The sequence below is a fragment of the Acomys minous genome (assembly GCF_964271855.1).
Source record: "Acomys minous genome assembly, chromosome: 6".
NCBI lineage: Eukaryota > Metazoa > Chordata > Mammalia > Rodentia > Muridae > Acomys > Acomys minous.
Window position 1 is genome coordinate 107059866 of NC_140487.1, and position 27878 is coordinate 107087743.

General features: G+C 49.6%; 1 long non-coding RNA gene across 2 annotated transcripts; it reads left to right on the forward strand.

Moving 5' to 3' along the window:
* The first annotated feature begins 16205 nt into the window (after positions 1–16205).
* Positions 16206–26849, forward strand: LOC311599762. Of its 2 annotated transcripts, XR_014779998.1 has the most exons (4): positions 16206–16453; positions 22377–22474; positions 24275–24358; positions 26197–26849. It is a non-coding gene; the product is annotated as an uncharacterized lncRNA (long non-coding RNA). The 2 variants fall into 2 exon arrangements; XR_014779999.1 differs by lacking the exon at positions 22377–22474.
* The last annotated feature ends 1029 nt before the right edge of the window (positions 26850–27878 follow it).

Here is a 27878-nt window from a genome sequence, read left to right on the forward strand (position 1 = left end):
CACCCTGGATGCTCCTGAAAAGAAGGGAATGTCATCTGCTAGGTGCATTGCAGAAACTGTGCCTAGGGGTCTGGCAGGGCAAGAGATGGGGGACACTAAACTTGGAAAGGGCTAGGGGAGGGGGAGGGGGAGGAGGAGGGGGAGGGGAGGAGGGGGGAGGGGAAGGGGGAAGGGAGGAGGGGGAAGAGAAGGGGGAGGGAGAGGGGGAGGAGGGAGGAAGGGAAGGGGAGGGGGAGGAATTCCAGGTTCTCCTGCCAGGCCCAGAGCTGGAAGGCTGATGAGTGAGTGACTACACCTGCTCACTGCGCACAGGACCTAGAAGCCAGAGGAGGAGGAGGCATTCCCCAGGGGCACACCATCAGCTTGCGGTAGAGTAAAACCTGACCCAGTCGCCCAGGGAAACTGCTTCTGTGCTGTAAGGGAGTCCTCATTCCCCGCCCCTACTCCCTAACCCCAGAGAGCCTCACTCCCCAGCGGTGAAGCCCAGAGAAGCTTTTCATTGCAATGCTGTATTTCTCAATTCCAAGACATGCATTAACACTCTGCAATAGGATGTATCTTCTGATTGACCTAGACATTTAATTCCATCTTTCTCTTGTTTTCTTTCCCTTTCTCAAAAGCTGTTATTAAGCTGATATGTGTATCTTCTGATAGCTTCTTCCAGTAAAAGCAAGGCGATCCGGCATAGAGAACGCCATCTTGGGCCAGGAGTCCCTCCACGTCCTAGTGTCCCCAAGTCTCAGAGAGGGGCAGCACCTCACTTGGGCTCACACAGTAAGTGTAGGGGTTGGGATCCGGCAACCCGAGAGCAAGCTCACTCACTGCCTTCCTTTGTGGGCCAGGGTGTCATCTGCAGGGCCACTGTGCCTGTAGGTGCCAGCACCAGCCTCGGTGGGGGTAGCCAGAGACAGGGCGCCAAGTCAACTCTGGGCTCAACCAGTGGGTGTTAACTCTGCAGGAGGCCTTGGGCTCCCAGATGAAACTGCTCCCACAGCTGAAGCAGTCCTCACGCTCTGCTGCTGGCCTTCCTCCTGCCCCCAGCCCTGACCAGAGTGAGGCAGTAAAATGTGCCTAAATGAAAAGGGGGGGGGGGGTGTTGAGAAATAACAGAGAAATAGTAGGATGAAAGGGTAGATTATTGAATTTAGTCTTAAACTGTACAGTTATTGCTATTCCAAATATTTTTACATTGACATGGATTATCGTATATTGATACAGGTTTTAAGGTTTACATTGGTTCGGATTATTGTATCATGATACAAATTTAAAGTTATTTTTGATACACATAATGTCTATGTCTCAAGTCTTACATAAGGTATTGGGCCTATGCAACTCATTTAAAAATGCAATGTGAAGTTCTCTTCCTTTTAAAAGCTGCTATTACAAACCGCTTAGGATAATTAGGTAATACAAACTAACTCAGATAATCAAACTCACCGTCATGTTAGATACTAGTCTAGTATTACAAAAAGATGCTTCCGAGGTTGAGCAGATAGTAAGTGAGCGGCGTTTGCCTATTCAGATATACTATAAAGGGATGGTCTTCAAAAAAACCTCAGAGACCTACAGAATATGGCATTACATTTTGTGTTTATTATTTTAAGGATTCTTCTGACAGTGAGACTTGTCAGCTCCTGGCAGCACCTACCTCAAAGAAGATGCCGAGCATTGAAGAATCTCCTTCTGTTAGTGTTTCCCAGAAGCCTCTCCTCTCTGCAGATGACAGATGGCCCTCTGAGTGACAGTGGGTACGTGCTTCACAAGGATACACTACTCCAAAGACCCGTAATGCTTTTTGAAGCTGATCTGCTGACCACAGGGCAGAGGAACTGGTGGGGGCCATGAAGACCCCGATAAAGTGAGGCAGCTGGGGGCAGCTGCTGGATTTGCCAGCACAGCACATCCATTATTAGAGCCATGTTGACCTGAGCAACTGTCCTTATCCCCTGTATTATTTTAGATGAGGGTTCCTCATGTCTGAGGGCAGGCTTAGGAGTTGCTAGAGGCCAGTGTGGAGTAAGTGGAGTCCAGTAGAGCACAGGAGAGCCTGGGCTGATGTTAATTAGCTCTGTGACAGTGGACATCTCATGTCACTCCTATAAACCACCATTTTGTCTGATTCTGGTAGAAATAATAGCTGGTTTATATAGAGCATAAATTTCCCACCCTGCACAGAGTAAGTAATTGTTACATTTTGGACTTTTTACTATTAAGCCGTATATTCCAGAGTTAAAAGGAGCCCAGCGTTAGCCCTTCCCTTTCCAGAGGAGGAAACTGAGGCTCCGGAAAAGTTAAGTGACTTGACCAAGGTCACAAGCAAATTCCTAACGGACTTAGGGTTATGACAAGCCCAAGTATCCGGATATCCAGACAACTTCTGCACAGCCTCAGGTTTACGTGGATGCAGATGTGGACCCAGCTCTGCCCGAGTGGACCTCCCTGATCTGTTGGGGTGTGTGTGGATCATGTAGAGAAACAGAATGGACATGGCTGAACTCTTTCAATTTGGTTCCTTTGGGGGCTCCTGCCCCCTCCCCTGTTTAGTGATGGCATGTGAGGCTCACAGGTAGTTGAACAGAGAGGGGCCTCTGAAGAAGTAGAGATTGGATCAGTATGAGCTATGGGAAGCAGGAGTTGGGGAGGGGGCTTAGCAAACCTCCTCATAAGCTTCTGGGGCATATGGCACCACCCCCACTATAGACAGCAAGACAATGCTGAGCTCACGTGTCCTCTCCAAGTCATTAGAGCCAGAGGGGGACTTGACCTCCCAGTCAGAGGGTGTGGCCTATTCCCACCAAAGCCACCTCTGTGGCGGGCAGGATCAACATGGGGGATACCAACAGGGACACTCAGATCATTGACGGAGCCCAGTGAACACTCGGAAGTGAAGGCACGAGTGGGCAGGCCTCAGGGTGCCTGACGTCAGCATGGCCTTCGGCGCCTTTGCTCTGGTTTCCAGTGTTAAGTTCTCACTGTTCAGTCTTGCTCCTTCCATGCAGGTTAGGTCTGCTGGATTGAGTCAAGCATGGAAAACAGGGTTCCTAACCTGCCACCAATGCCAGGAAGCAGCGTCCTCAGGGGCTGTCACTGAGTCATCAGATTCCCAGAGGCGACAGCAATGGAAGCTGATGTGAGCCCCATTGTTATATACTCGCACACCAATGCATATGCATGCACACACATACAGTCACACTCATGCTTGCACGTGCATGTTGCACATACACAAACACATTGACTGGTTCCCATTAGTCTGTTTTTCAATCGAGCTGATGGGTAGGAGCTGGGATCTGGCCTCTTTGGCCAGAGGCTCATCTTCTTTCTGTCTGTATTAGTTGTTTTCTCATTGATGTGACAAAACAGTGGACAGAGCAAGTTTTTACAGAAAAAGCTCACTTTGGCTCATGGGCTTGGAGGGTGCCATTCATCGTGGTGGCTGGATGGCTCCTTCCATGTTGGCGGAGCTTGCGTGTGACAGGCTGTTCACATCTTGGTGAATGAGGAGCAAGGACTAGGCTTGGAAACATGGCTGAGCCATAACTTTCAAAGACCCATCCCATTGACCCACCTCATCCTCCAGACTCCACAACCTCCCAACGTAATGGCGCCACTGGGACTAAGTGTCCAAACACGTGATCCTGGTCCTGCTCTATTCTCGCATCTCCTGGCACGACCTGCACTAACCTCTCCTCTTCACCTTCCCATCAGCCCAACGCTGTCCTGAAATTATAACCACACACTTTCAGGACCAGGGAGCTGGCTTTCTCAGGGCTCACTCAGAACCTCTGTCTCCACATCGTTGTGTGTTGTGATGACAGAGGGGAAACGCTGCTGCTGGAAAGCTGAGCCCAGTGACGGCTCAGAGTAGCTTCCAAGAAATGGCAGCAAAGGTCATTGTTTGTGAGTGAGGAGTGGACCAGAAATTCTGTGCCCCAAAGCCCAGTTGGGCATAACGACAGCCTGCCCAGCCCTGCCCACTTTGCAGAGCTCCTCCCCTGCCCATGCAGAGGCCCTCCCACTTCTTCAGAGGCACCACCTACACAGACTGGCATGGAATAGATCAGAATATACCTTATACACCTCGCTGCTCTGAGCTAAGTGTCAGGTGCTATGGCCGCCCTAGGTCAAAGAAGAAACTCTGGTCAAGGTAAGCAGTAGCTTATCAAGAGTGGACTGTCTACCAACCAAATGCCTGGCGAGGGCCAAGCCATCAGCAGGCACTGGTAGTTAGCATGATCTGTGGAGTGGGTGGGGAGAGATGCTGTGGAAGGTGCAGATGCCAAGCAGAGAAGGGATGCATGCTATGTGGCTGGTGTGATGGGAGAGCTTCTGCAAGGAGACCAAATTCTGCACAGTGGTCCCACAGTCCATCTGCCACCTCCCAGCGAGTGCCCAGGGCTGCTCAAAGCTCCTATCCCAGGCCCTCCAAGAGGCACCGTGGAACCTGGTCAGCTCTCACTCCCCAGCTATTCCTTACCCTCCACACCTCCCTCTCTCTCCCTCCTCCTTTCACACTGTTGTTTTATTTTCAGAGCCTCAGGATCCTCCCCCCAAGCCCGTGACATTTACTCTTCAGAATGAGAATCTTTTCTATTTCCCTTTTCCAGCGAGGCTGCTGGGTGAGATTTTTTTTTTTTTAAACCCAGGGTTCCTGCTTATCCTGCGGGTGCTAACGTGGCAGGGGAAGGCAGGTGTTCAGGCCAGCGCAGGCTGTGTCAACAGCAATTATTAGGTACCCATTGTGTGCCAAGCCCAGCTGCAGATAAAGCCTCTGGGTACCAAGCAAAGGTTCCCCCACCCCCACCCCCCGGCCCCTTCTGTTCCCAGAAGCAACCAGCACGGCTGTGTCACAGGGACAGGGGGCAGCTTTGGAGGAATGGCCTGCCTGTGTCTCTGACATTGTTTTTATTTCTTTGTAAACTCACATAGAAAAGCCTCTGCCCCCAATGAGCTCAGAAGCATACTGTGGTAAAGTGACTCCAAGCACAGCTGGCCGCTGTCCCCACAGCAGTGGAATCTGAAATATCACCATGCTGGTTAAAGGTAAGGTACAGCTGGGGCGCCTGTGTGGTGGCTCTTAGCTGAGCAGCAGATCTGACTCCAGAAGACCTAAGATCTCCACTCTAGGCTCAGTGGAGCAACCGCCCACTGTCTTCAGGAAGCCGCGGGTCCCAGGGACGACACTGGCTTCCTCTGTGTGAGCTTCGCAGGGACCATCACTCAGGTAGCTGGCCAAGGAGACCTTACTTGCACCCAGAGCAGACTCTTTGCTCCTTGAGGGTAGACCAGCTGGAGGGTTATGGACGTGAGTGCCTGGGTGCATTTCCAGGGACACGTGGCCTAGAATCCTGCCCTGTGTCCCTCTGTCTATCTTCAGCCAGCTTCTCAGTCTCTCCGTGCCTTTACCTCTGGGCTGTGGCATTCTCTCAAGTTCCCAGCCACTAAAGTCATGGTCTTCTTCGTGCTGTGTCACTGGGTCCCATCATTAACTCAGACTATGAACCCGAGTGCTATCTCTGCTGGCCTAAGACACCACCAGCCCTCTCTCTGGCTGTCCTGACACTAGGGTCAGCTAGGACAGACTTACGGCTGTCACTCAAAAATAGGTTTATGAATGAATGGATGGATGAATAAGTGAGTGGGTGAGTGAATGAATGAATGAGTGGATGAATGAATGAATGAGAGAATGGGCCGAGTGAGGGTGCTGTGGTATGGCTATGCCTCCTCCTCTCTGGGAACAGACAGAGGTTGTATGGTAGGAACTTCCTGTCACCTATTTATTATTCCACAATCCCGCCTTCCTTACTAAGTCACCAAATAAACCCAATTTTGAGATAAGAAGGTCCTGAAAGGATGCTTGCCTGAGGTAAGGGTGGTAATAAGAGAGAAAGCCAGGCCAGTTCCCTCCACATAACTGCCGCTGGAGAGCCACTGTGGTGCTTCTGTACTGATGTGAGAGCTGGTACCCAAACACCTGCCTACATGATCCATCATCCTAGCTTGGTGGATGCCCCCAAGAGCTCCCTGTCTGGGGTCTCCAGCTCAGTTACACAGGGATCTCAACTTAGACTTTGTCCAGATCACAGCCTCTCAGCCCCATTCCTAAGCAGGGAGGCAGCTTGGACGGTCCCAATGCTCTGCTTCTGGTCAGTCTCTTGAACAGTCCCTCAAATGCCTCAGAGCGACAGAACCAAGCATGCCAGGTGCTTTCAGGTTCAGAGCTGACATACAGCGTTCCACAGCACCAAGCATTTGCGCCCGTGTGGGGCAGGAGTCGGCCATATTCTTCTGGAATCTGTCAGACCGCAAAGCAAGGGAGAAAAGATAAAAACAAAGACAGATAGTGAGTAAAACCCTTTTTCTTTCTGTGGGCCTCTGGAGAGGCTGGCTGCACTTCAAGGAAGCTGTCGGCAGAACCAGAACCAGCGGTGAAACGGAGAACTTCTGTCTGCTGTCAAGAGTACTCACTGCACCATCCCTGTTCTGCCTGTCTTTATCTCCATCTCTGTACACACATAGATACACACACACACACACACACACACACACACACACACACACACACACTTAGGATGTACCTGTGTGGGCCTACAAAAGGAGTCCACACATCTCTTTACAATGACAGTATTTGGGAAATCTCCTACTTGCTAAAAGTATCTGTAACCTGCAGTTCCAGGCTTGAGGCACAGGCTAAGCGGGAAAAGGTTGAGTACCAGACATACACCGCCAGCAGGAGTTCAGCCTCTCAATTTGACTCTGATACAGAACCAGCCTCTCCCGTGGCCAATTTAACACTATGTCTTTACAAGTCTGGCCTATCTGCTGGTGATTTTTGCTATAGAAAGTAGTCCCAGATATCATGCAGAGGTACCCAAGACAGTCAGTTCGATGCTCCCCAAGGAAACTTGGCACATTCAGGAATGCCCTAGTCTTCGGAGCTCATTGCCAATGAACCTGGGACCTATTCGAGCTAAGTGACATCTCAGCAGAGGCAGTGTGCCGCGGTGACGCCCTGCCAGGCTCTGCCTCTCAGCACCTGTCGTTCCCACCTGCACTGCCTGCAGAATTGCCTTCTCCACATCCGTACCAGCATTTGCTGTTGTGATGTTTTTTTTTTATCTCGTCCTAGCTGTGCTAACATGATATTCTATTCGTCTGCCCGTTGTTCTCCGTGACACGGACTGCCTGTTCACACCGTGATGAAATGAGAATCCAGGGAGGCCCGGCAAAGGATGCTGAGTCTGAGCTGCACCGTAACAGGTGGTCGGCCACTGACACCTGGATCTTGGTGATGCTCTGCTCCGCACAAGACAGTGAAGCTGGTGATCTGGAGGCTGGAGGCAGCTGCTGGGAGACGCCTCAGAGGGGACTGGGTGCGGAAGCTCCTTGGCATCTCCCTAGAGAAAGGAAGCAAGGCCAGGTCATGGCCAAAGTGCATCATTTATATGAGGCCTGAATAAGACCCGGGTTCATGCCCAGCCTCTCACCATCTCTTTTCTGACTGTTGAGTTTTGACGATTCTCTGCTTCTTCTTGGACATGAGTATGTTGTCAGGTGTGTGTTTTGAGTTATCTCCACCCCACCCCCACCCCCCACTCAGGAGCTGTCTTTTCGTCCTTTTTATAAGGTCTTCGGCATCAACAGAAGTGCTGATATTTAGTGTGAGGCTGCTCTTAGGCAAGTGGAAGAATTTTGAGAAACCCAGCGGATACCTGAGTGGACACGTGGTCTGGGCTGTTGCATGTGCAAGCCTGGGGGCAGGGGAAGACCTCAGGGTCAGTTTCGGGGCCATCAGCATAGGCATGACTTGTAAAAGCCCCACAGTCTAGTGAAGCCCCCCAAAGGTATGAATGAGGTGGGGACATGGGACAGAGCCCAGGGCCTGGCAGGGCTTATTAGTGGAGGAGCCAGGGGAAGCTAGCCAAGGAAAGAAAGGGAGCCACCAGAGAGGCAGGGCGACCCACAGTGCAAGGGGTCTTCTTCGTACAGAGAGCAGAATCCCAGCTAGTTGGGCTGAGTAAGATGGACCCTGAAGGCCGGGTAGTAGTGGCACACGCCTGTAATCCCAGCACTTGGGAGGCAGAGGCAGGCGGATCACTGCAAGTTCAAGGCCAGCCTGGTCTACAAAGTGAGTCCAGGACAGTCAAGGCTACACAGAGAAACTCTGTCTCGAAAAACAAACAAGAAAACAAAACAAAAAGATGAACCCTGAAACTAGTCACCACATAAGAAGAGGAGTCAGCCACCAGCCATTTTGACAAAATGGAGATGAAATGCAGGTAATCAGGAGACGCTGGGAAAGGGTGGGATGCCGAGTCCAGACAAGGCTCTCAAAGGCAAAGCTAGACAACACGCATACCACACAAAGGTGTTACCGCTAAAATTACCAGTAGGGCCTGATAATTATTATTACGGCAGTATTTTCTAACCCGCCAGCAATCAATGAAACACAGACATCTGTTATATTTTAAAATAGCCTTAGTTAAGTTGGGGCAGGGCAGATATTAATCCCCTAAACTACCTCCCATATTGGGGCAGGTATCCCATACCCTGCCCCAATCCCAAGCCATCTGCTTCTAATAATTTGTATTGAACCATCTCCCGTTCATCATCCTGAATACTTGTTAATGCTTTTCATCTGGGCCGAACCCTCCATCCACACCGGCTGTATGCTTCTTCGTCCACTTAACCCACGGCGGCAGCCTCCTTCTTCCCTCTCTTCCTCCTCTGGTCTCTCTTCCCTCCCAGTATTCTCCTAGTCTCCCAAAGTCTGGGAACCCTAGCCACACCTATCCCATTTGCCCTGCCCAGGTGTGATGATCTTTTATTGGTCAAACAGGTTAGGCTCTTAGGCAAGGTACGATTAGGGGCACAGAGACAACCAGCAGCAATTAACATCAAAATACATCATCAGACCGACCTCCGACACAAAGGGAATTTATTTTGTTTTTATTTATTTATTTATTTATTTATCTATTTTATTCTGGAGGCAGAAACTCGTGTAGCCCAGGCTGTTCTGCAAGTCTCTAGGGAGCTCAACTGACTTTGAGTTTCTGGTCCTCTTGCTTTTGTCTCTTGCGATTTGGGATTCCTGGTCCATCATCATCATATCTGGTTTATATGCCACCGGCATTGAACACAAGGATTTGTGCATGCTAGGCAAATACTGAAAGCTAGGGCTCTAGCCACGATTTCATCTTATTTCGTTGCATGTTGTATTCTGTGTGCTTCTGGAAATAACTAGAAACATGTTTGCACACTGGCATAAATGAACCCAAAGACAGGACGCCGTGGCTAATGCAGGAGGCGGGCAGCGTTGCTAGGACAATACTCTGGAGCGGACAAGAAAGGACGGCATCTCTGTGCACCCGGTTTAAGGAGAGACACATGGGGCCTGGAGCCAAGATGGATGTCCCCGAGGGTCTTCCTGCAAAAGGCGCGCATCCTCCCGGATACTCAACTGTGCACAAACCAAGATGAATGGTGTGTTTTTACACCACGCTGCTCATATTTTTCATTCTTGTTTTCCTTATTCAAAAAGATGTCACAGAGAACCGCCCCTGGTAGAATGTGGAAAGCAAACTCAATCTTGGGAATGGCTGCTTCCGACGTAGTCATCTGGAAGCGCCATTATTTATCCAGCCAATCTCCCCGTGTCGGACATTTAGGCTGTCTGCCTCCCGATGTGCTCTTTTTGTTTTTCATTTTCTCCCCTATTACAAATAACGCTAGAGAAATCCTCTCTGCATAAACGCACACCCTTGAGCTTTTCAGAAACATCAACCTCCAGAAGAAATCAAATTGCTGGGTCAAAGACAGGTGCATCTTGAATTGTGATCGGCCGCTGCTTAAGTGTCCTCTTGCGGAGACTACTTCAAAGAAATCTCCCGCTCTCCGTGTGAGTGTGACACATTCAGGAGATTGTTTAAAGTGGAGTTCAGCTCTGAAAGGGGTCCCACCCTCCCTCTTCTGCACTCCTGGGCACGGTTGTGCTCACTCTCGCTGGAAGGGTTCTGAGAGGCAGACAGCTACAGACAGGCTAAAGCCAGACGGGGCGGGGCAGATGTGGGGAGCTGTCAGATGAGGGAGAGCCAGGCGCCAGGTGTTAGTTTGGATTGAGGAACAAATGGTTCACTGTGGGGTTCTGGGCGAGGACTCAGCTTACCACTTCCCAGTCACAGCAAGAAATGTGTCATTGTGTAGTCTGGGGAGATGGCAGAAGCGTGACAATTTATCTAAAATGGTGGGCAGAGGCTACAGGCTGCCCGTTGAAGGTCACAGGCTTCAGAAATCTAGCTCATGAATCCTATTAAACTAAGAACAGTAGTCAGTCTCTCTCTCTCTCTCTCTCTCTCTCTCTCTCTCTCTCTCTCTCTCTCTCTCTCTCTCTGTCCCTCCCTCGGCAATAATCACGTGGCCACTTCAACCAATGAGAGGAGACAGCATCATGGGACTCTACCCACTCACCTGGGTCATGTGATGTATTTGCAGCCAATGGAATGAGTGCAGAATCTGCTTCAGGGCATTGTGGGAAAGTTCCCTGGAAAAGCAAGGGTATGGTAGAGCCTGGGGAGGACTGAGTCTGCCTTTTGTGACCTGGGACAAGAGTGTCCCAGTCCGCAGTGAGGAGCCACCACACATGACCTCAGTTGTACACACAGACACCAAGAGGAACTGGTGAGGGCTGGTACGGTACCCACGGCATTTTTGGAGTAGTTGGGCCTTAATTTTGGCTCCACCAACTACTTCTCAAGTTCAAAAGCAAACCTCTCAATCCTTCGTGCCTTTGTTAGTCGGGTTTCCAGTATCTTCCATGCTATGTCTGAGTCTGCTCTAATGAGCAACAAGCCCCCTTCGTAGCTGGAACCTCACTGGGCCTCTGTTCCTGTAGTTAAAAAAAAAAAAAAAAAGATCAAACCAAGAAGTTTTGAAACCATATTTTTACCTTGAGAAGAGTTTAGATTTACAGATAACTTACATAAAAGGCTACAGAGTATTCAGTTAACACTTTCTTTTTGGGCTCTCTCCCCTGCATCATCATACTGAACATCTAAGCCTCCCGTGTTCAAAGAATGAACCCGGGGCCTGGGGCTGGCTCAGTTGGAGAAAGGCTGTGCAGAGCCCCGGAGCTCACGGCGAAGCTGGGCACATCTGGACTTGTCGTGATCTCAGCCCTGGGAAAACGGAGAAGGGTAGATCTTTAGAGCCTGCTGGTTGCCGGAGCTCACGGCGAAGCTGGGCACATCTGGACTTGTCGTGATCTCAGCCCTGGGAAAACGGAGAAGGGTAGATCTTTAGAGCCTGCTGGTTGGCCAGCCTAGCTGAACCAACGAGCTCCAGGCCCAGTGAGAGACGTGTCTCAAGGAACAAACTGGAGCCATGATTAAGGAAGACACCCAACGTTGGCCTTTGTCCTCCACGTGACCAAATACACGTGCTCACGTACTCAATAGGCATGTGCACACACATGCACAAACACACACACACACAGCATAAATAAAAAACTAAATAAAGAGCAAGCACAACTCATTTTTTTACTAACAAAACTCTGCTTTATTCCATTTCCCTAGTTTGCCCCGGGGCTCCCATCTGGACGTCATCTTAAGTTCATCAACCGGGTCTCTTTTTCTCATCTCTGTCCTCAATTGCTGGTCCCTTTCTGGTCCTAAGAACCTTTAAAGCTTGAGGGATGTGGGCCTAGTATTTTGGACAGCTAGCCCCCCCTGTCCCCTGCCCCTCCCCCGTCTCCTGGCCCCCACTCTTTCCTCATACATACAGCTAACCACCCCCCAGTCTCCCAGGCTCCCACCCTTTCCCCCACCCCTACATCCACCTCCCCAGTACTGGGATTACAAGCATTACCATGCTCAGGTTATACTCTGATGGAACCCAGGCTTTTGTGTGTCCTAGGCCACACTGAGCTGCCTCCCCAGGCCTAGGTCAGGAGTTTTGTAAATACCCTCTTCCTCTTGGATTTGCCTGGATGGCCTTGTGCTTAGACTGGCCTTCCAGGACCAAGAGGATAATTCTTGGGGTGGGGGGTGGTGGGGGGGTGAGGGAACAGCGCATGCCATACCATTTAGTGTGGCTGGGAACCTTAGCCTCCACCAATTGCTGTTCTGCAGAGGACTCTAAACCCAGGGTCCTCCCCCAGCTCTCTCTGCCCGCCCCCCTGCCTCCCTGCAGTGTTTCCTAAGATCAGAGCGCTAAGTGAGGTCCTCACTCCAAGGTCAAGGTCAGCCTCCAGCTCTGGAAGGGGCATTATAAATTATTTGTTAAGTCTTTCGCTGGGAAGATTAGTTCTTTTTCCTCACATGTACGCATTTACCCAGTTATTTATTTATGTCACTGTAGACTCATGCTCTTTATTCTTTGGGTTATTGGTCAATACTACATTATTTATTTTGTTGCCGTAACTGCTCATCTTCGGACCGCGTCACGTTCCTGTGTGAGCCATGTGTTGTCACTGCGTTCTAGGAACAAGAAGCGCCAGGCTCATCTTGAAGGCTCCCTTTCTGCCAGTCCTCTAAGGACCCTTTTGTTGAAGAACAGTATTACAAACCAAAGCTTGGGGCCAGACCTGGCTCTGAAGGCGCTTCTAGCTCAGAAACTTCAAGATTCTAGATTTGGGATAAGAATAATGAAGTCATTAGTTACTAAGAGGATAGCATGAATACCAGGGTCTGGTTTTTCTCTTTCCTATAGTTTTCTTCCCTCTTTTCTCTCTGCTGTTTGAGGCAGAGTCTCATGTAGCCCAGGCTAGCCTCAAACTTACCGCATGATCAACTCTGGATCTTTGTTCAATCTCCAAGTGCTGGCGTCGCAGGCCTGTGCCCACAGTGGCCAGCTGATCACTTTTAACTCCAGCTCTGGGGGATTTGGCGCCCCCTTCTAGCCTCCTCAGGCACTCACACACTTATGGCATACGTTCACACAGACCCATTCGTATAAATAAAAATAAAATAATTCCTTTTTAAAAATAGGCTATGTAACTGGACAGTGAAGCCTCAGAATAGGAAATAAAAATGGATAGTAAGCATTTTTTTAAGTATTCAAGATTATTAGTCACCGGGGAAATGCAAATTAAAACTAGAGCGACCATCTTAGCCCAGCCAGGTGATTATGATTAAGAAAACAAATGCCAATTTTTTTTTCTTCTAACAGATTTAGTGTGTCTGGTTTTACGTTGAAGTCTTTAATCCACTTGGACTTGAGTTTTGTGCAGGGTGATAAATATGGATCTATTTGCATTTTTCTACATGTAGACATCCAGTTGGACCAGCACCATTTGTTGAAGGTGCTGTCTCTTTTCCATTGTGTGGTTTTGGCTTCTTTGTCAAAAATCAAGTGTCCATAGGTGTGTGGATTTATTTCTGGGTCTTCAATTCGATTCTGTTGATCGGCCAGCCTATTTCTATGCCAGTACCATGCCTTTTTTAAAATTACTGTTGCTCTACAGTACAGCTTTACATGAGGGATGGAGATTCCTCCAGAGGATCTTTTATTGTACAGGATTATTTTAGTTATTCTGAGTTTTTTTGTTTTTCCATATGAAGTTGAGAATTGATCTTTCTAGGTCTGTAAAAAATTGGGTAGATGTTTTGATAGGGATTGCACTGAATCTGTAGATTGCTTTTGGTAAAATGACCATTTTTACTATGTTGATGCTCCTGATCCACAGTACGGGAAATCTTTCCATCTACTGATATCGTCTTCAATTTCCTTCTTCAGAGACTTGAAGTTTCTTTTTTTTTTTTTTTTCCACACAGGTCTTTCATTTGCTTGGTTATGTTAAAATACTTTATGTTCTTTGTGGCTATTGTGAAGGGAGTAGTTTTCCTAATTTCTTTCTCAGCCTGTTTGTCCTTTGTATACAGGAGGGCTGCTGACTTTTTTTATTTGATTTTGTATCCAGCCACTCTGTTGGCTGTATTTTATCAGCTGTAGGGTCACTGAGAGCCTTGAACTCATTGGCACAGGAGACAACTTCCTGAACAGAACACTGATATCTCAGGCTCTAAGATCAGCAATTAATAAGTGGGATATCATGAAACTGAGAAGCTTCTGTAAGGCAAAAGACATTGTCAACAAAACAAAGCAACAGCCTACAGATTGGGAAAAGATCTTCACCAACCCTATATCCAACAAAGGGCTAATGTTCAAAATATATAAAGAACTCAAGAAATGAAACACCAACAAACCAAATAATCCACTCTTAAAATGGGGTATGGAGTTAGGCAGGAATTCTCAATAGAGGAATATTGAATGGCTGAGAAACACCTAAAGAAATGCTCAGTGTCCTTAGTCATCAGGGAGATGCAAATCAAAACAAGTCTGAGATTCCATCATTCACCTGTCAGAATGGCTAAGACAAAAAACCTCAAGTGACAGCACACCTGGTGAGGATGTGGAGAAAGGGGAACACTCCTCCATTGCCCGTGGGAGTAAAAACTTGTACAACCACTTTGGAAATCAATCTGGTGCTTTCTCAGAAAACTGGGAATAGTGCTACCCCAAGACCCAGCTGTACCACTCCTGGGGATATATCCAAAAGATGCTCCACCGTACAATAAGGGCATTTGCTCAACTATATTCATAGAAGCTTTATTCGTCATAGCCAGTATCTGGAAACAACCTAGATGTTTCTCAACCAGAGAATGGATAAAGAAACTGGGGTACACAATGGAATAGCATTCAGCTATTAAAAACAAGAAAATCATGAAACTTGCAGGCCAATGGATGGAACTAGAAACAATCATCCTGAGTGAGGTAACCCAGACCCAGAAAGACACACATGGTATGTACTCACTTACAAATGGATATTAGCCCATCTCTCAGAGACTCCACCCAGCGGGAATCAGGGCAGATACTGGGACTGGAAGCTGGACTCTGGTGGAGAGCTGAGAGTTGTAGGGAAGAGTAAGAGGATGGAAGGCTCAGGAGGGAGCAGGTGCTCCACCGGGAGACCATCAAGGCCTGAAGATCTGGACAGGTGGGGGAGGGGGAGGGGGGAGGGGGAGGGGGAGGGGGAGGGGGAGGGGGAGGGGGGAGGGCTGCTGCACAAACTGATGCACCAACCAAGGACGATGCTTGCAGAGAACCAAGAATCCTGTTCAGATGTGGCCGATGGGGGCTGGGGTGGGGGCTGGGGGGGGAGGGGGCAGGGGAAGGGGGATGCAGCTGAACCTCTGACATGCCCTCTGGTGCCCATGGTTTGCTCACTGCCCATTGACAAGACAACCTTGCAGGCACACACAGGAAAGGGTTGCAGGCTATCCTGATGAGACCTAATAGGCTGTGGCCAGACAGTAGAGTAGTAATGCCGGGGCTCCCCCTCCAACCCCCACATCAGAGGTCTGGGGGAGGGGATAGGGCAGAAGAGTGAGGGAGGGTGGGAAATTGACGATAAGAATGTGGGGGATAACAATTGGAGTGCAATGTGAATAAATTATAATCAATTAAAACATGAAACAAAATTGTGCATCACCTTAAAAAAAAGAATTTGAAAGAAAAAGAAAAAAGAGAAGAAAAGAAAGCAGATGCCAACAAAATTTGGTGAGGATGTGGGGAAAGGTAGAAATTATGCCCTTTTGGGTGGAGTATTAATCAGTGTAGCCACAACGGGAATGAGTCTGGCGGTTCCTCGAAAAGCTAAAAATAGGAAGCCAGTATGACCCAGCTATTGCATTCCTGGGCATAGACCCAAAAGACCGACCTACTACAGAGGTACTTGATCTTCCACATTCGTTGCTGCTCTAGCCACAACGCTAAGAAAGTGGAGCCCGCCTAGATGTCCGTCAACTGACCAATGGAAAATGAAAATGTGGAACATATTCAGGATGGACGGAATGTTATTGAGCTGTAAAGAAAAATGAAAACTCGCAAGGAACTGAAACTAGAAAAATCTACTAAATGAAGTAATCCAGACTCAGAAAGACACATACCACATGTTCTGTCTCACACGCAGATCCCAGCTTCTGACTTTTAGCGCTGTGTGTGTGTGTGTTGAGCTTAGAGTGTGGAGTTCAGGAAGCTGGGAAGGCCCTTTAGAAGGGGGGCGGGTGGTGGAAAAGGCTGTAGGGGAGTGAGGGAGACCGAGCAGGTGAGAGGGTCACTCATGGGACCCTGTGGAACCCAAGGGTCCCCGTGAGAAGAACAAGGGACGCGCATGCGCACAGCTCTCCTCCACTAGTCTGCGGAGACATGGCTTTCTGAGACCTCCAGGCACATCCGCTGAAGTCTCATGAGTCAGTCCTTGCAGGTCCGGTCTCCTTGCCTTATCCCATCTATCTCACCACGCAAATGTCAGCACTGGGTCCCCAGAGTCTACAGCTGGTGCCAGCAGCAGGCAGAGCCTGAGCCGGAAATCCAGTCTGCTCCCAGAGGGCATCAGGCTGACCTGACAGTAATGAGTTCACCGTGTCTGAAGTGCGGCTCAGTCCCCCGAGGCTCTGAGGTAATTACAAGGTGGTGTGTTATTAAACATGATTTATGGTCGCTGAAAGCTTTGGGTGGTGAGTTCAGTGGCAAAGATATTACCCCCCCCCCCGCCCCCCGTTGAGATATTTGCCTGAGCTCACAGCTTGGGGCCAAACCTAACACTTGTGTCTACTCCGGCCCCCTGTACTCCCTTCTGCCCTCACTCCTTCACCCCCACCCCCATCGTGGTGCCCATGTGCACCTTCTGTGGCTCATATCCCTAAGCACACTGAGTGACCTTGGGGCTGACAAAACTGAGACCTCAGAGGGAATGTGATTTGTCCAAAATAGCACAGCAGAGAAGGGGGGGGTCACAAGGATGCCTCAAGTGTCTGAGTTGCACCCAGCTATTACTTCTCATGTGACTCTCTAATAAGGAGACCAGGCCTTGCAGGTAAACAAAATGCTCCGCTCCTGTGATTAATTTCACTCATTCTTCACTCGGCCTCAGTGAGAGCCTTTTTGAATATCTACAAGGCTGGGAACCACACCCCCACCCCCGGACCCCTCACACCTGCAGAGACAGACAAGAACTGACTGGGGCCACTGAGCAGACACAGAGACGCTCCAGAGTGTAAGAGAGGTGATCTGCGACTCAGTACACTAAGCTACAGCGCTGGCTTAGTTTAGAGATTCAAGATGCTGAAGGGTCAGGCAGCGCATGAAGTTCTATGAAGAACTACACATAAAAGACAGAGCGTATGCCAGGTGTGGTGGCGCACGCCTTCAATCCTAGCACTTGGGAGGCAAAGACAGGTGAATCTCTGAGTTCAAGGCCAGCCTGGTCTACAGAGTGAGTCCAGGATAGCCAAGGCTGCGCAGAGAAACTCTGTCTCGAAAAACCAAAAAAGACAGAACATATGCCAGGAAGCCTTTCCTATGCAAATAGGCCAGGGGAAAAAAAACCCTACTATGTGCCATAAAAGCCTTGACTCTTTGTATGCATTGTTGTTTGAACTACTACTTCTCTTTGCTCTGGGATATTCCTTCATAGTGTTCATTCATTCATTCATTCATTCATTCATGTGTTTGTATGATGTGGAGGGGGACCACACATACCACAGCATGCTTGTGGAGGTCAGAGGACACTTGTGGAGTCAGTTTTCTTCATCCACTATTATGTGGGTTTGGGGGATGGAACTTGGATTGTCACCCATTTGTATCAACAGTTGTCAGGAGGGGCTCTGGGGCACCCTCTCTATCCCGGGTCAGCTTTCTGGACCTAGAAAAGCTGCCTTCTTCACAAAGCTCCAGGAAATGAGTGAACTGTGGATTACACAGAGCAGAAGGCCACCTCAGAAGTCTCCAATCCCAGCATGCACTACTCTCCTTACTCCTCTACTCTGGCCCCTTCCCTTTGTGGGGCAGCCAGGGAGGTGCCGAGCCTTAGGCTCCACATCATGACACACACAAGGGTGCCCTAAGCGTCAGTGGAGGTGTTCTCAGAGATCCAAGCACGAGAATTTCCCACTGGTTAGCTTTCTTTACCTTGGTGGTGGTGGTGGGGGGGTCATCTCCATCCTCACTGGGACAGGCTAACCATGAGTAGTGCTCAAACAACACTATATAGACAGAAGAATGGGTCCCTAGGAGATGTTTCTCAAGACCTTGGATGTAGGAAATTGCAGAGTGGGAGACCATGATGGTTGCAGGGTCTGGGCTCTTAGTGCCAGAGCAGGGACTTTGGCCTGACCTGAGCCAGGGGCTGGCAACTCTATTCCCTCATGGTGAGCTTAGCCTCCGAGTGACTCCTACTTCCCTAGAGGACTCAAACCCTCCCCCCGCCCCCCCCTCTCTCTCACACACACACACGAAGGTGAAGAGAGAGAGACGCGGAGAGCGAGATGAGAGGTCCTGTGGTTGGGTACAGCACAGAGGCCATTCCCCAGCCGTCTCTCACTGGGGCTGCGTAGTGGCAAGTGCCACACAGAGAGAGAAAGAGAGTACAGCTATCTAGGGTTGGCAGGAATTCAGACGGAGCAGATGAAAAGAGTCGGCCAGACGTGCTCCGTGTGCATTCTTCCCGGCCTAGAGAGCTGCACTCTCTCTCGGATGCACCTTCCAAGTGTGATGCCTCTCTCCACTTGATCTGAGTGTAATTGACTTAAGGCCGTCTGATGGTTATTTCATATCTCCAAAGCACGCGTTCGGAGGAAGGCCCGCTCCAAAGAACTGCCACCGTGAGTCCGTGAAAATTAAATGTATTAACAAGAAGTGGACCTTGGCTAAAGGAGAGGCCGTGGCCTGAGCCGCCTTTCTGACTAAGCACAACGTGACAGGAGCGGATAGATTTCTACAACAGTCTGAGACTCTCTGTGTTATTTTATTGTCCTCAGCGGCCAAGACTAAACTTCATTTCTGAATTCATAGAGGTTGCCAAAGGGGGTGTTCATGGAAGAATAAATCAGGCTGCACGGGAGACAGAACTCCCATTTCTGAGTCAGCCTCTCTTCTCCCTTAGAGGTCTCTGCTCCCCCACACTTCCGAACAGTCCCATAGCACCCATGGCATCACAAAGCGTGTGTGTGTGTGTGTGTGTGTGTGTGTGTGTGTGTGTGTGTGTGTTTGTGTTGGTGGCAGGGAGGAACGGAACAAAGCAAACTTCCACACTCAGGACATCAGAAAGGGAAGCCAGCTGGGATCCTGAGGCAGCTGAAGGGAGGTTCCCATTTGACTCCAGAATACACAGAGAAGGAGTTGGAGGGGGAAAAAAAAAGAATTTCCAAAGATTCCAAATGCTTGTGAGGACAAAAGATAGAGCACCTTGGCACCTTAATTCCCTCCATTCAAATAGACCGCTGACAGTGGCACTCGGAGCAGTGCCTTCAGCAGTCAGGGTGCACCGGCCTTGTGCTCAAGGCTCCGTGCTTGCTATGCTTGAGGGTCTGTGTCCCACCACAGTCACTTGTTGGCTGCTGCCACCCCAGTGGTCGTGCTACACAGAGAGGCCTCAAGGGCAGTGATGCAGTGCTGACAGCATCCTTGTTGTGCAGAGACTGGCAACTGCAGAAGAGACTAAAGGGCTTTCCCCTACCTCACCCAAGTGAGGACACAGCAAGAAGACACCATCAGAAACCAAGCCCTCACTTAGCACCAAAACCTGCTGGTGCCTGGCATCTAGCTTTTGAACTTTCCAGGCTTAGGAACGGTGACAAGAAACACATGTTGTTTACAAATGCCTCGGTGTCATAGTAGCAGGGACAGGCAAAGTCACATGATTTACCTCACTTGGATGTCATAGCAAAGTGGAGAATCCCACTAGCACTTCTATGTTATAAAAGGAGAGACTGAGAACCAGAGGCAAAGAAGCCATCTGTCCGGCTATTGCTGCAGCCATGGGCATCAAATCTACTTTGCCCTCGTAGTCACTCCAAATGGTTAGTAGTGACCTAATTTCTGCTTGCATGCCCCCAGTGACAGGGAGATCACCACCTGCAGAGGTAGCCTGTTTTTTCTCTAGGCAGCTTTGACTGCTAGGAAATCCTTCCTTGGGACCACACGGAGGACAACGACTTCTCAACTCTCATCTCCAAGACAACGCTTATAGCATTTGAAGACAATGCTCTCCCCTCTTGCCTCTGAAGGGCTTCTCCGTACACAGAGTCTCCTTACGCAGACTCTGTGAAGCTCTCCTGATCCATCACGAGATCCCTGTCCTTCTCCTGACTTATTTTTAAGAGAGAGGCTCTCATCCATCCCAGAGTAGTCTCAGACTCACTGCGTAGACAACGATGACCTTAGACTTCTGAGAAGGAACACTCCTGTGTCCACGCCCCCATGCTGGGATGGCAAGCTTGTGTCATCACATCCAGTTCTGGGCTCCTAGAGTCACATGGATGTGGTGTGAATCCCTGCAGGTCATTCGGCAGCTCTGAGCCTCAGTTTCCCCGTGCGACATATGGTGCTAGTCACAACCTCTCTCTGGCTGTTTGATTTTTAGACTAAAATAAATCTTCAATATGGTGGCCCATCTGCCCACCTGGCACCTGTGTGCTCTCCTGATCAGTGACAAGGAATACACAAGAGATGGACTGGGGTTTGAAATGGCTGCAGTATAAATTTCTACCAACTCCATTTTAATCTCTGTATTGCTCTCATCCTCTAGATGGCCTGGCCTTTAATACATCTCTCTACTTCTGTCTCAGAGGGAAGGCTGATTCACTCACTGCAAACACCTCTTTCCACAGGTTTTCTCTTCGTCCTTCGGGCGGCTTCCAGTCTATCTCCAGACCCCTCTTTGGTCTCTCTCTGCTCCTCAGACTGAGCTAGCTCTCAGGTCACCCTAGATATGAACTCAGTAATATAGGGGCAGGTGTCGGGGGGGGGGTAGGACCTGTGTGGGTTCTGGTGCTGGGGCTGTGGTTGAGGAAGGGACATTTAGCTCCTCTACCTTCCAGATCTTTGGTTCAGACCAAGGCCAGATGGATGGACAGAGGACCAAGCGGCTCTGCTGTGTTGATGAAGAAACGGTTCTTGGTGACATCTGGGGTTGGAGGCCTGACTGCCCTAAAGCCACATTTCAGTCAAGGTCTATGGGCTCCTGGGTCTGTGGCCTGCCTTGTAATTTTCTGCTCCTGGGGTTAGAGAGATCTCTGACCCCTTGGCCTTGGTGGCAAATGAACTCATGGGTCCTAGATGAGGGACTCAGAGGATCTAATGACAGAGCGCCAGAGTGGCAGCGTGTGAGGCTGAGGGGCTTCCACCTGGGTCAGTAACCTGATCTGTTTTTCCCACTGTCCCCACAAGCTAATTGACCTCAGGCAAGCTGCCTAACTCCTCCAATACTCCATTTCCTCATCTGTGTGTCTGAGCCTTCAAACACCCATCTGCCTAGGTTCCACAAAGTTGATAAACTCAATACTCACAAAGGTGCTGGGCACAGTGCTCGGCGTGGTGGGATGGCTGGAGTTGGACCTGCTCCACTAGGACCCTGCCCTTCCTCCTGCCCTCCTGCTGCAGAGAGCACTTTAGTTTGTGTTGTGGGGCTGTGACAAACACCTGAGACCAGGTCATTGATAAAGAACAGAAGCTTACTTTATGTCATGGTCTTAGAAGTGGGAAGGCCAAGGACACAGTGCCAGCATCTTCTGGGGGCCTTCATGTTGTGACACAGCATCGCAAAGACTATCATGTGACCAGCCACAAATGCCATGGAGTGGCATTCTGATCATATCATCTAATTTTAACTACCTAATCACCATAACATAGTAATTTTGGGATTAAGCCTCCCACAAGTGAACTTTACATGTTTACATGTAAGTGTGCATGTTCACATGTGTAGGTGCATGTACACATGGGTGCCTGGATACCTGGAGGCCAGAAGACAAGCCTGACTGTCATCACTCAGGCACTTCCAACTTGCTGAGCTTTTATACATACATACATACATACATACATACATACATACTTATATTTTATCACTTTTATTTCGTGTGGATATGACTGTAGGTATGCTCGCCATGGTGCACCTGTGGAAGTCAAAGGACAAGTTTTGGGAGATGCTTCTCTCCTTCTACCACATGGTCCTAAATATCAAACTCAGGTCATCAGGCTTGGGGACAGGTACCTATGCCCACTCCCAGCTTGCTTTTTGAGACAGGGTCTCTTGCTGTCCAGGAGCTTACTAAATAGGCTAGGCCGGCCAGTGAGCTCCAGGGATCCAACTGCCCTCCCCCCCTCCACCAGCCGCCCCAGTACAGAGACAGCTCCTGAGCTCCCAGCATGCGAACTTTTAAGTGTGACCTGCTCCCACCAAAGCAAAGGCTAAACTGGGCTTCCCTCACGGAACAGTGAGCACTCACAGAGCTTGGCATTGGCCAGAGCATGAAGCGCAGGCCCACCTGTGGCCACAGATGTGGTAACATCTCCCCCCCCCCCCATCCCACTTCTGTCCGTTATAGCTCAGTGCATTTGCAAGGTGTCTGATGGCTGCTGGTCTCTCTGAGGACCACTGTGCCTTCCCTGGAATGACTTCATCCACCTGACATCAACCCTGCACGTGAGTTAAAGTGTTTAATGTAACTAGGCATTTGTTCTCAGTTAGGAAACTCCCAAGGAAATGTCTTCACCCCTGATGGACAGATTAAAGCTGGACTTGAACATGCTGACTAAGGCAATGGCTCTCGTTGGCGGCAGTGGCTGCTTCAGATATGGACTGTGTGCAAGTTAATTTGTGTAAAGCGGCTCATTTCTTGGGGGAGAAGAGCTGGTATCCTCGTGGGGCTCTGTGCTTTCTGCTCCATTTCTCTCCCCATTTTCCTCCCCTAGGCCAGTCCCAATGCCACAGATAAGAAAGGCCAAGGCCAGTGGGTGACGTGGGTGCAGCGTGCCTGGCAGTGGGCAGCTGCAGGGGACACCGTAGGAGGAGGTGCTGTGTGACCTTTCCTGGGGAGACATGGACGGACGAGCAACTGTTTCTCTCAGACAGGGCACTAGAGAGATGGTTTTAATCTTGGCTAACAAGTGATGCATTGAGTTCGCTGGCTTTATTTGTAGGGATATGGGCTGGAGGTGAGTGGGAATGCCCCCTATACATCTGTATCACTGCAAAATTCCACACCAGTATGGTGAACAACCACCCCAAAAGCTGCGTAGGTGAATCCCCTCTTTGGTCAACCTTCTACCTCCTGTAGACTTAGCACTTGCTAAGGGAGCGACCTGGTCTCTCGGTGAGCGGTGAGCATCGCCTGCCTCGCCCCCTCCTTCCATGAGCGCAAGTCTCCCCATTTCCTCTTATAAGCCCAGTGTCAACTGTAGGAGAGCAGCTGCCCTCATGGCTTTGTCTAAAGTCCACATGTGTCCGGATCTTAAGGGTCTCTTGCCACAGCTGCTCTGATTACAAGGGTGAGGGCTATTACACTTGATGACAGATTCCCACGGCACAGGAAAGTGCTCCTGTGGCAGCAGAAACAGCAGGGCAAGGATGCTGTCATTTATCAGCTCTGTGGGCCCCACTCTTTTGTCCCCGACGCATGTCTGGACTCTCATAGGTGTTTGTTGATCAAGTCTAGGCACAGTCACAGTGGCTCACTATAACTTACAGAATCTGGTAGTGTCCAGACAACAGAGTCGTCCAGAATCCTAAACACATCATGGGGTGAGCAGTGTTCAGTGACTTCTGGCTCCAGAACCATGGATGACCTGTAGGCTAGTTTTTGATAATTTCTCCACCATGGGTCCTCTCAAATCTGCCCCACGGCAAGGTCACTGTGGTGGTTTGAACGAGATATCCCCCACAGGCTTGGGTTTTTGAATACTTGGTCCCCAGTTGGTAGCGCTATTTGTGGAGATTTAGGAGGTGCAGCCTTGCAGGAGGAAGTGCGTCACTGGAGGCGGGCTTTGAGAGTTTAAAATCTCCTCTTACTTCCTGTTTACTCTCTCTGCTTCATGTGTGCTGCTGAAGATGTGATCTTTCCGAGCTTCCTGTTTCTGCCACCAGACATGGCGGCAGTGTGGTGCTTGCTGCTGCCTTCCCACCATGATGGACTCTTCTCCCTCTGGAAGCATCAGCCAAAATAAACTCTTTTTCTCCTCCAATTGTCTTTTAGTCATGCTGTTTTATCCCAGCAGCAGAAAAATAACTAATAAAGCCACATAGCCTCACTGCCCTTTGCAGTCACACCAGCCCGGGAGCAGTCTCTTTCCTCCAGGGAGGGAGCAGCCAGTCATGACAATCCATAGTCAAGGACCCCCCAAGAAGAGAGAACAAGGAGAGGCTCTGACCCCCCCCCACCCTGCTTCTGCAGTAACCCCCAACTCACTCTGCCAATGATGTCAGTTGGTTTTCTTTTGTCCACAGGCAGGCAGGAGCCAAGGTGAACTCAGAGGCTGACTCTGCTTGGAGTCAAAGAAGCCTGACCGGCAGGTCGGCTGATCGTCAAGGGTAAGAAATGAGGGGGGATGACATAGGAGCCTCTGTTCAGCGGAGGTGGTCTGGATTCCAGATCGGATGTCTTCTTCAGACATACTCAACATGGCACCTCGCACACAGTAGGCCCTCACAAAAGGGTGGGTTATTTACAGCTCATGAGTGGTACCGAAACTTTTGGAATGGAATCTCAGACTCCCAGTGGAGTGGTTTTTGGCTTAGAAGCACCTACCAGTCTCTCCAGGGGCTAAGACGGCAAACTCCAGTCCCAGACAAAGTTTGCTGCTGGCGTGTTCTAGCCCAGAAGGCAGGGTCTCTGGAGCAATGGAGAAGGAAAAGGTTAAATACTGACCTTTCATTCACCTTTCCTGCCTTAACATGTGTTCGTGCACCACTATTCTGAAGGGAAGGGGACCTTCTGGCTGCGCATAGTGAGGCAGCCTGTAATCTCAGCATGCAGGAGGCAGAGGCAGGAAGAGCAAGAGTTCAAGGCCATAGTGAGTTTAAAGCCTGCCTGGGCTACAAGGAGACCCTGTCTCAAGCAAACAAACAAAAAACGAAGGGAGAAAAGAAGCTTCATTTCTTTCTCACTTGAAATTTGTAAAGGGTCAACACCGTTGTGTAATGACTAGAGTTCTCCCCAGTCCAACCTGCTCTCCTGCACGACTCTCTTGAGGGATTCGGTCTGATCACATCACTATGATTGCTCACTCAGGTAAAAGATCACATGTGTCTCTTTGGGAGGGAAACTGGCAGCCACTTTGGATCAGCAAATGTGCCTTTTAAGTATGTCTGTTGGGGCAGAGTGGGGAGAGGGTGTCAAAAATGAAAAGACACCCCAGGGCAAATGAATATAAGCTTTCAAAGGCAGCAGTGTGCTGCCCGTTGGCTTTGTTCTAGCAAAGACTTTGCAGGCAAGGTCAGACATCCTCCCCATCCCACTGAACAAAGAGACGGAGCCAGCTTCAGTTGGACTCTTTGGTAGGGACCCAGTTGACCTAGAATCCATTACAGCTCTTGTCTGGCCCTCAGTTTCCCCTAATGCATAAAGCAAAGCCATCAAGCCAGTTGTCTGTGGATCGTCAGACTAGAATGTTGGCGTTCAGGTGCAGCCAAATGGATGAGAGCAACAAAGACAAGGCAGGAGCCACTCCTGATGAGTGTGCTAATGTTTAAAGCTCTACCTGGGCTACCTTAGTCCAGGACCAATTTCCAGACACCAGCTGCCACGTTTCTTCCCCCAAAGACTTTATCTTGTCACCATGCCGGTAACTCTACTGCTCTGTGTGGCTGGACGTAATGCCTGGGAATCAGTGTCTTTCTCCTGAGAGTAGCTCCCAACCCACAGCAAAGGGCAAGTGGTGTGTAATCCCCACCCCGTGGCAAAGCCATGCCACAGCGGGTTCCCCAGACTAACTCCTAGCACAAGCTTCACTGCAGCCTCCCCACCCCCCTCCCCACTCTCCAGCGTTCCTTCCCTGCCCAAGCACAGGCCAGCTGACTTTAAAAGGCTTTCAGGTTGTCACTAGGGGCCTGCACGAGCGAGCAGAGAAAAGAAACAGAAGGCATCAGGCCTGTGTTCACTAGGGTGTGGGTGAGGGGGGTACTTGACGTATCGATGTGACAAACCCCTGAGGAAGGCACAGCAACAGGACTGTGAGGAGGATGGCCTACAGTTGGTAGGCAGAAAGCCACGCATGCGGGTACATGCCTCACTTTATCCTCAAACCCAGGAACCCCAGACCATGGAACGGCGCTGGCGCTGCCCACTTTTAGGGTACATTCGCCCACCTCAATTAATCCTAGAAAATCTCTCCTAGGCATGCTCACAGGTCTCGTCTTCGTCTTCACAGGCAAAATTCTCTTCTGCCCTGGGGACCTGTACCAGGATGTCATCAGTGTCCGCCATCCCGTCACAGCAGTCTTCCCTTTCACTGAGGTTTAAAAAAAAATGTGTGCAGAAGAAGAGGGCAAACCTAGTCACTGCAATACCCAGAGTACGCTGGGAGGGCTAGCAGCAGGAATCACCACAGAATCTCCACCCCTGAAGCACATTGACAGGGCTTCTGAAGCCAACCCACCTGTGATTCAGAGGATGAGTGAGTGAACCAAGGTGGGAGAAATGAAAGCATGAACGAATGACGTGGTAAGAAAGTGAGTTTGCTCGGGCATGAATGAACCAGAAAAAGAAAGTCTGAAAGAATAATCCAGTGAAAAGCTGAGCACACAGACTGACAATGAGAGGGAGAGTGAATGGTTGGTTGAGTGAATGAATGAATGAATGAATGAATGAATGCGTGAGTGAGAAGTGGAATTGGAGATGAATTAAGCTCTGAAACAAGGAATGAATTAGCAGACTGAAAGAGCACACGAGCAAACAATCAGAATAACCAGCAAGTGAAAAGGGGACTGACTGAAGAGGCAACTGGGTGGATGTGAAAATGGAAGGCGCGAGCAAATAAATCGTTTCACAGATCCACAAATGGATAGAGGATGATGTGCTGTGTCTGAACACGAGGGGTGGGGTTCGCAGAGCACCCAAACCCAGGAAACTAGATCTGCTCAGACTCAGCGCAGATCCTGGTGAGCTGTCCTCTCCTCTCATCACGGGGGGCTCTTCTTCCTGAGGCTTGGGAGTGAAGGATGGGCCAAAGCCAAAACTTGAGCCATCCGAGGAAGCTAGGGGATGGGGATCAGATGTGGGAACGCACATGTCCTGGGTCTAAGGACATCAGTCACTCCTCACCCAGGCCTTGGTCACATCCTCCGTGGCATGAACGTGGTCTCCAGATTTCCAGACTCACAGCCTATCGGGAGAATTCACTAGGCCTGGATTGAGTGTCTGCTTGTCACATCCCATGAAGGCCAGGGTTTCTCCACTTCTTCACTGTGATCTTGATGTCTGTGATAGCTAGCTTCAGCTGTCAATTTGCTACAAGCTGGAATCACCTGGGAAGAGAGTCCCAGTGAGGCACTGTTTACAGTGGGTTGGGCTGTGTGGGCTTGTGGCTAAGGGAGAATTATCTTAATAAGTTAGTTGATGTGAAAGGAGCTGGCCCATTGTGGGTGACACTATTCCCTAGTCAGGGTGCCCTGAACTGTAGGGGCAGAGAAATGGGGCTGAGCACAAGCAAGCAAGCAGCAAGTAAGTAAGCAAGCATGCATTCATTCTCCCTCCCCCCCTCCTCTCTCTCCACTCTTGACTGTGGATGTATTATGACCACCTGAGTTTCTTTCCTTTCCTTTCCTACTGTAATGGACCATATTCTCCATCCTCTTTATTTTATTTTATTTTATTTTATTTTATTTTTATTTTTCTCAGAGTGTTTTAACACCATGTAAGAAGTACAACTCAAATAGTTTCCAACATGGTATCTGGGCACATAGTAAGTATCCAATAAGGGTTGGCTAAGAACATGACAGGTTCAATGATTTGTGGAAGAATTTTTGGGGCACCAGAAAGTTTACTCTCCAGCTCCCAGGACCACAAGGATCTTTTCTTCTCAGCTGTTGAGTCGCCCCAGATTCACAATCA